The 9,828-nt window shown below is 34.1% G+C and overlaps 1 protein-coding gene across 6 annotated transcripts in view; it reads right to left on the minus strand.

Annotated features, from left to right (window-relative positions):
• The window catches only part of LOC128216954 (dentin sialophosphoprotein-like), a 35,895-nt gene that overhangs the window by 17,729 nt on the left and 8,338 nt on the right, over positions 1-9,828 (minus strand). Inside the window, exon 1 of one of the 6 annotated variants that reach the window (XM_052923714.1) lies at positions 7,732-7,755. The exons of 1 other annotated variant lie outside the window; for it this stretch is intronic. The gene's annotated coding sequence lies outside the window, so the exon portion shown is untranslated. Of the gene's footprint in view, positions 1-4,607; positions 4,856-4,888; positions 4,945-5,010; positions 5,043-7,731; positions 7,756-9,828 lie in introns of those variants that run through there. 4 more of the 6 variants (XM_052923716.1, XM_052923711.1, XM_052923712.1 and 1 more) reach the window with 4 other exon arrangements.

Consider the following 9,828-nt stretch of genomic DNA (forward strand, 5'->3'; position numbering starts at 1 on the left):
CGCTTTCAAGGTCACTGTGACCTTGGCCTTTGACCCCTAAAATCAATAGGGGTCATCTAATGGTCAGGCCCAACCTCCATGTCAAGTTTGAGGGCCATGGGTGCAGGCATTGTTGAGTTATCACTCGGACAACCTTTTATCATTCAAGGTCACTGTGACCTTGACCTTTGGCCCAATGACCCCTAAAATCAATAGGGACCATCTTCTGGCCAGGCCCAACCTCTAAGTCAAGTTTGAGGGCCATGGGTGCAGGCATTGTCGAGTTATCACTCGGATAACCTTTTACCATTCCAGGTCACTGTGACCTTGACCTTTAGCCCAATGACCCCTAAAATCAATAGGGACCATCTTCTGGCCAGGCCCAACCTCCAAGTCAAGTTTGAGGGCCATGGGTGCAGGCATTGTCAAGTTATCACAAGGAAAACCTTTAACCATTAAAGGTGACGTTGACCTTGACCTTTGGCCCGATGACCCCCAAAAACAATAGGGGTCATCTACTGGTCAGGCCCAACCTCCAATTCAATTATGAGGGCCATGGGTGAAGGCATTGTTGAGTTATCACTCGGACAACCTTTTACCATTCAAGGTCACTGTGAACTTGACCTTTGACCCGATGAGCCCCAAAAACAATAGGGGTCAGCTACAGGCATTGTCGAGTTATCACTCGGATAACCTTTTACCATTCCAGGTCACTGTGACCTTGACCTTTAGCCCAATGACCCCTAAAATCAATAGGGACCATCTTCTGGCCAGGCCCAACCTCCAAGTCAAGTTTGAGGGCCATGGGTGCAGGCATTGTTGAGTTATCACTCGGACAAGCTTTAAAATTATTTTACCATTAAAGGTCACTGTGACCTTGACCTTTGACCCGATGACCCCCAAAATCAACAGGGGTCATCTACTGATCAGGCCCAACCTTCATGTGAAGTTTGATGACCATACGTCAAGGAATTGTTGAGTCATCACTCGGACAAGCTTTGGTCTGCCGACCGACCGACCGACCGACATACCGACATGCCTGTGCAAAGCAATATACCCCTCTTCTTCGAAGGGGGGCATAATAATGCAAAATTTAGGAAGTTTTCCAAACAATTAAGATCTGTTCTATTGTGAGTCATCCTATGTGACTGATTTGAATGCACTGAAGCCAAAATCAGCTGAATTTGAGACAAAAAATATCAAATTGGTTAATAAGTGAGAGTGCAGCTCATGAGATTTTTTTTTTATTATAAATTATCAGCAGCTAAAACTATGTAAGTGCAGACTAACCATGACATAACCTTTTGACATCTTATCAAAATTTTATTCAACTAAGACTGCAGGGATCTTTTTCATCTGTTTAATACTATTGTTCGGCTATATTCCAAATATCAAGACCTTTTAAAACATGTTATTTGAATACAAACAAATCTTCATGAATCTTTCAAACATCAAAAGCCATCACAGAGACAGCCGGCTCGACTATTCCGCCACTTTTAAGTATAAGATAGCATTCTTGGTGAAACATGCATGGATCACTGTTAAATTAGATAACATGCAAAACCTTAACCAGAACTTTTAAGTCAATTAATAAATGGCAATAATTTGCATTATATGCAAAATAGAGTTATCTCATTTGATTATTCAATTATGATGGATGGTTAAGAACCCTCGTTTAAGTTTTAATGCAACAGTAGTTGCTGAGATATAGACTTATACCTGTGTGCTTACATGACTGTAATTGTAAAACCTTAAACAGAATTTCTAATAATGGGGAAATATATTATACACAAGTTATTTAACTTTAGTAATGAAGTAGGTTGGACAATTGGAAACACCTGTCTAAAGTTTCATTCCAATAGTTGCTGAGATATTGACTTCAATGTGGTCACAAGCAAAACCATAATGAAAAATTCTACAACATTATATGCAAAACAGAGTTATCCAACTTGATTATTCAAGTATATTTGAAGATTAAGTACCATTGTATTGTTTCAATGCAATACATCACATGGTTGCTGAGAATCTATGTGCGTTTACACGTAAAACTTAAACATAATTTCTTAGTCCAATAAAATACATACCATAATTTGCATTGAATTAAATATTATGGAACTATCTTACTTGATAAATTATGTTGAAAGGATAGTTGGGAACACATGTTTAATGTTGCAATGCAATAAAATGATGTATTTGCTAAGATATGGACTTAAAAATATGGTTACATGCAAAACCTTAACCAGAATCTCTAAGTTGAATACTGAAAGGCCATAACTTGCATAACATGCAAAATAATATCTAATTTCTTAAATGAAGTAGGTTGATAGTTGGGAACACATACATCATCACGTTAGGCTCAACATTTACGAAACATCTTTGTAAATAAATACTGCCTGTACGCGCATGTATACAGTAGATATCTTCACATTTCATTGATTCAGTGTACAAGTTGTACGGATGAATGAACTTCCCCTTGTATTCAAGTCTGCATGACGTATTAATACTCAGTATATCCAAATTAGACTGTTCATTATAAATCTATTGCAAATCAATTCAATAAAAAATACACACATCATTTTCTATTATTATCAGGGGGTAATCTTAAGGTTAATGTTAAACAATAGAACAGCTATGCAGGGTTCTCAATAAGTTTTGGTTGAACTGTCTCAAATAGTAAAGTAAACGACCAGCTTCTACTTATTCTACTGTAATTCATTTAGTTTTCCAAATTTGAACCGGCCCTATTGCCATTTGAACTGTCCATTTTGGCCGGCAGCCGGTTCTTGAGAACACTGCTATGTATTTAGAAACTTATGTTTATTATTCAACTTCAGTAACAAGACAAATTACCATAAATCATCACGTTAGAAGACAGAATTGTTAGTGACTGTTCATATTAACAAATATGTGTGGACCTGTAGGTAAAGCTATTTTGCTTCAAATAATTCTTCATTTCCCCTGTACGTGCCCCTTGAAAATGACAGTTCTATCACACAGAAGTTACACTTACATGTACAGTTGTACGACTCTGAGAATACTGGAAAATTTTCAAGCTCGTTTTAATAACATGACCATTTTGGTTAAACAGTCAGCAAATTTGTGATTTTGTTGATTGTCCAAATACAACACCAAGCCGTTTACACATGTAAATGGTGAGACTTAAATACATGTAGTGTACCTAAAGTTTGTGACACCGCTGAAACTGATGCTGACACTAGGGTGGGTAGTATAGCTCTCCTTTTAAAATTCCAGCTCATTCTAAATAAAAAAGTAACATCTTTAACTAGGATCAGGAATGCGAACGCAAATTTGTAAAAATGAAGGAAACTAGTAGGATATAGGGGTCGTCCATATAAACAGCCGCTTCAGAGTCTTTGACGATTTTTGATTTGGCGACTCAACCCGTCCATATCCCACTTGTTGTGTTCTTAGCCAAGAATGACAGATCCCAACGCTAAGTATATTGAGCGGAAAGATAACGGGCATCTGCTAGATGGTTTCAAAATGGCGATGCTTTATTGACAGAAGTCGATCTAAATTAAACTAATTATCTGTGTTTCATTAAACACTTATATATGTAAGTGTAATAAGTAAAAAGTATTGGCTAAAACAATAAAAGGGTAACTTTTGTGTTTTTAGTTAATAGTGAAGTGTTAAGTATTGTGGAGTAACAAAATGAATATCCAAATGTTAAAAAAAGTTCCCTAAATGCACGTTATTGTGGCTAGATATAGGGGTAGTCCAAATAATTGTACGTTGACGGATTTTTTTTAGATTTTTGATATGGCAAATCCTTCACGTACAAATTGTTTAGTATCAAAAGTGGGTAGTTGTTCCGATCAGGATTCCGGGTTAAAGCATATAGCGTCCATAAAATATCATAAAAACAAGAAATATTACCAGATAATGTTATTTTATATTAGTTCCGTACACAAAAAAAATAAATATCCAACTTAAAATTATGAGTTTGACGGCTTTTTTTCATTTCATTCTGTCAAAACATAACGATATATACATGAAGGGCACCTGCAAGGCTTTAGGGCACAGTTTTAAATCGCTCGGAACATTTCGGCCATGGCCGAGTTGTTACGATTGTATAACGAGGTCTATCTCAAAGCTTTGTCGGAGGAGGCCGAGCTATTACGATTGTATCGAGTTGTTCCCCTTCGCATAATTGTTGTCTGTGTCAGTCAACTTTCGTTTTATTGGAAAGGTAAACAACTTGTTTTAATGCACTTAATGCTTGTTTAGTGCAAAATAACATTTCACTTACATGGTAAAATATGAATATAACTCTTTATGATCAATTTCAACCATAAAATACTTCACTTAAAACAATTTCAATATTTTTAAAACACCCCCGTTTTTTGCACATTCTCGTTTAGACGTTAGGGATTGGAAGAATCCCGTATAACACATCTATTATTTTAGACTAGATATAGGGGTATCCCAATCACTCTTTATACAAAAATTATTTTTTGTTGTATAGATCAGATAAAGCCAACAATTTTATTTTTTTGCAGTTTAGAACCCAAAATAAAGGAAATCATTTGAAAAGTCCAAAGAGGAATATTGGCATTCCTGTCTTAAGGATAGAATTATAGCTAGTGATTAATGAATAAACGTACAAAAGCTTTTATCAAAGGTGAGTTAGTTACGGGATACAGGTCGTTGCTTAAGTAAGGAGTTTCCTCGATGCTCCGTGAGGTTGTGTGACGCTATCCAGTTTAAGAAGCTGTATTTCCAACCGAATACGGTCGCGAAAACATATGACGAATCAGATTTTTATGCTTCGAGAAATATGTCACATCTTCAGTGTATTTTAAAGAAGTAAGTGATTTACTATTTCTAAAAAAAATGTTTTAATAACAAAAGAAAATGGACGGAGAGAACAATGTAAATCAACAACCTAACCCAGAAGATTGGCCTCACGTTGTTTATTGATACGCGATTTCCACAAATAAAAATGGTTTTAATGACACATTCCATATTTTCGGACAAATATTCAGGTAAAAAAAAAAACGGTTTTACAAATCATTCGAAGACGATGAACGAATATTTTTATGGTAAAAGATAACATCTTTCTGTTGTTGAAGTAAGCCACCACTGTTTCATTAAATTTGTGTAATCATGAATGATTGCTCAGCTCATCGCACATCGACTCCTGAGATTCGGGCTGAGTTACACAGTGAGTACTGTATTTACCACAGGTGGCAGTTATGTTGGCATGACCCACTATATGGCCACACCCCCTCCTTAAAAAAAAAACAGTCATTGCTTTTTCAAGACCAAAATTTATTGAAATTAATCTATCACAAAGCTCTAAATATCAACCAAAAATTCCAAGAAAAATCCCTAAAAATACTTATATTCTAATTACAGGTACATGAAGCTGTCAATTTTCTGAAGGCTATTTCTTTGTTCCCGTCCTATGAATACAATTCTAGTCAGTTTTATTTTACTCATACATGCTTGCCCTGTACCTAGTCTAAAATAATAGATGTGTTATACGGGATTCTTCCAATCCCTAACGTCTAAACGAGAATGTGCAAAAAACGGGGGTGTTTTAAAAATATTGAAATTGTTTTAAGTGAAGTATTTTATGGTTGAAATTGATCATAAAGAGTTATATTCATATTTCGCCATGTAAGCGAAATGTTATTTTGCACTAAACAAGCATTTAATGCATTAAAACAAGTTGTTTACGTTTCCAATAAAACGAAAGTTGACTGACACAGACAACAATTATGCGAAGGGGAACAACTCGATACAATCGTAATAACTCGGCCTCCTCCGACAAAGCTTCGAGATAGACCTCGTTGTACAATCGTAACAACTCGGCCATGGCCGAAATGTTCCGAGCGATTTAAAACTGTGCCCTAGAGCCTTGCAGGTGCCCTTCATGTATATATCGTTATGTTTTGACAGAATGAAATGAAGAAAAGCCGTCAAACTCATAATTATAAGTTGGATATTTATTTTTTGTGTACGGAACTAATATAAAATAACATTATCTGGTAATATTTCTTGTTTTTATGATATTTTATAGACACTATATGCTTTAACCTGGAATCCTGATCGGAACAACTACCCACTTTTGATACTAAACAATTTGTATGTGAAGGATTTGCCATATCAAAAATCTAAAAAATATCTGTCAACGTACAATTGTTTGGACTAGCCCTGTACCCTACAAATCACCATGTTTGGGCTCAAAACATAGTTTGATCCCTAAAAATATTGCTTTACAACTGTAAGTTTTTAGAAGCTATTGTCATCTTATTCCCACTAATGCCCTCGTTAAACATGAATGTGTATGAATTATATATTGAATAAAACTGCACACAGTTTTCTAGCCACAATAATGCGCGTATAGGGAACTTTTTTTAACATTTGGATATATTCATCAACTGTAACTCCACAATTTTTAACACTGCATGTTAAATAAAAACAATAAAGTTAAACATAAATAATTTTTATCCAATACCTTTCTCTTATTACACTTTAATGAAAACACAAATTTAGATCGATCTGTCAACAAAGCATCGCCATTTTTGCACTATCTAGCAGGTGCTGTTATCTTTCCGCTCAATTTACTTAGCGCTGGGATCTGTCTTTCTTGGCTAGGAAAACAACAAGTGGGAAATGGATGTGTAGAGCAGCCAACACAAAAATCGTCAAAGGCTCTGAAGCGGCTGTTTATATGGACTAACGTGTTTCCATTGTTTTACTTTGCTTTAAGATCTGTTTGTGTAGTTACTCTGCTTACCAATAGTAACACCCTTTCTTTGAAAATCAACTGACACTTTGGAAGCACTAATAATCCGTCATTTCGTAGTCTAATTATTTTAGATTGTATATAATGTGACATTTTAACAAAAATTGTAAATCGTAAAGAAGTAAATAAATTTAACACATAACAAATCCTATATAAACAAACACTTTGCACATTACTTTTTATCAATTTTTTTTAAATGAAAACTGAATTCAATTTTGTTTATGTTATTTTACAACATACAATGATATCAGTTCTTCCATCATAGACACGTGAAAAACCAGCAGAGCTACTGGTACAAACTCTTCCTAAATGTGTGAAAGCCCTTGTATTAAATATCAATTAATTTATAAAAAATGCTCATTATTCCAACAAATATGTATTAAGTTTGGGGGATGAGATTGTTTACCCTCTCAATTAGTGTTGGCTCGATATACCGATAAATCGATTTGCACCGATGTTTTTACTTCAAATTCGGTTCGGTTATTGTTGCATATCGGTTCAAAGGGAAACAACTCTGTACATTCAATATTAGTATGAATATTCGAAAAATATAGCTTGACATAAATTAAAACGATATCAAGACTGTTTGCAATATCTGTAAGGCAGAAGTAGCTAGGTATGGCAGTACTACAAGCATGTCTATCTATCTATCTATCTAGTATCAAGGTATGCTGTAGTGTCGGGAGGTAGAGTTATATGACTTACCTGCTGACAGTTGGGTATAACTATGACTTTTTACTTGTTTTCAAAAATAAATTTACATGACAGCATTGAACCATAAGTCAATAACGAGGACAAAAGGTCATTTTACCAGTACGGCAACGGAATTGGCCAGGCAATTTTCATTATTTGCATGCTCATTCAATGTTATTTTAATTGTCTACAAAAAGACGTCAATTTAACCATTTTGCATGGTCATCAGAGTATAGGTTTAAGAAAAGGCTTGTTAGTTAATACATTCACAGTTAAAATACCTTTTGTCTGTTAATCATTTGATTCTAGAAGTAATTTGTTGTTTTGTGCAACACTCTTTGTTGGTGATTTTTGTTTACATGTTTTAAGTTTTTCTGAAATAAAAAGGTTTTACTGTTTATTCAGACAATTTTGTACTATATCAAAAATTCTGAGCAATACCCAGCCCTACTCTCAATAGGGTGAAAGCCTTTCTGAGGGGACGGTACAATTTAGTATCTTCTATTTGTACCAATGGTACCCGTTTGGAAGTCTTACGGGGTAGTAGCAGAAGAAACGGACCATCATGTTGGCTTCCGCAGAATATGTGCTCCCGATTTAGGCGATGACGCAATCCCTTCCGTGATAGCAACATTTTTTTTGCACAAAACGCTTGGCTGGTAGTGTAAGTCAATTGACAGGCAAAATATGTTGCACTTATTTGTAAGTCACTTGATTGATTCCAGCAAGAATAAGTCAATGCTTCAAAAACTTGTGATGCGAAGTACATTCAAAACAGTAGAATGCAGTATGTTCATAGAAACATAACAATTTACATGCAGAACTACAAATAAGGGTCTTAATTTGTGTAATTGCACTGTAAAAATTGCAAAATATTAATTAAAATTTAACACGAATTTCTTCTGGTAACTTTATGAATAAAAACTGTGTTAAGGTCATCACCAGTATGACAGACAATATTTGACTGTTTTTAAGTGTACGGCTCTGTTATCTAAAGCAAACTCAATGAGAATGGTACTGCTTTGTTTGAAATTGGTATGACATGCTTGTTGAACTTTGTAACGGGGGAAATTCTGCAGTGTCAATAGTCATTATTTCTGACATGATTGTTGCTGCTTATTACATGATTGGTTTTCTGAAATAGGATATTATTTTTTAAAGCAAACCAATAAGCAAAAAATTAAAAGATAACACATAAATGGTTTGTAATTTCTGATCATGCTGATGAAGTTAAGACATAGATGACAATTTGATTGTATACCTATTTTAAATGCATTGACTATTCAATTGTGAAGTTCCATTAATTAACTAAAGATAAACACTTGCTATTGTACTGCTAGTAACAAGAATATAAATTATATAAATTATGGTTATTTCATTAGTTTAAATAATGAATAGTTTGAACCATAATCAATTTTATGCTATTATTGTTAATCACTTTATTGTATATTAATATAGAAACATCTAGGTACTGTACAGTGCATTGGTACACATTTCATAAGTAGTCATTACTTTGAGTGTACAATACACATTGTAATTGCACAAGGGTGTGCATAACACATTAAGTAAAAAACTTATCTGCAGCTTGAATTTCATATATACATTGCATAAGGAAAACATCATTCATCCGTGTTAGATCCATTCAGTGTATGGTAAAGATTTATAATCATTTTCAAAATTAGCAATTCCTTACAATATACTGAATTTTAATGTATGCTTGAAGATAGTGTTATTCCAATGATCGAAAATAAAAGAATTTTGTTTGAAAAGAGCATCATCGGAGATTATCAATACGGTAGTGATTATTGGAAACATATCTTTAGAGCCATTTTATCTTTCTTGTTTGAAGTACTTTTATTTGAAATTTATTTAATTTATCAAGGGTTCATGAATGAAAAAAAACAACATTACAGACAAGTCATAAAATGCAGTACAAGAAATAACCCTTAAATCATGAAGCCAATATGCAGATTAGATTATTAATTAATCATTGATTGGTAACCAATCCTTGAAAATCAATAGTAAACAAAATTCTGAACAATATACGCATACATACACATACATTTTTTGAAGAGCCCCTTACCGAAAGATTTAAGATTTGATTTGTAATCCTTAAGCTTTCAAATTCAGATTTCTATTTATTTGTAATGTTTATTCTTTTGCTGGACAGTCACATTTAAAATTGAAGGTATGACCTGATAATACGTTTAAATTGCTTTATGCAATCTGCTTGTGGCTTAAATTCCTGAAACTGAACTTCGAGTATTGAGATATTAGGCCCAGTTACTGCTGTACCAATTCCTGACAATTGAAAAAACCCATACAATTAAATTTATTTTTCTTTAGGTATATCATCAGTGTTAGCCCCAAAATCATAA

This window comes from Mya arenaria, chromosome 14 (assembly GCF_026914265.1).
Source record: "Mya arenaria isolate MELC-2E11 chromosome 14, ASM2691426v1".
NCBI classification, from domain to species: domain Eukaryota; kingdom Metazoa; phylum Mollusca; class Bivalvia; order Myida; family Myidae; genus Mya; species Mya arenaria.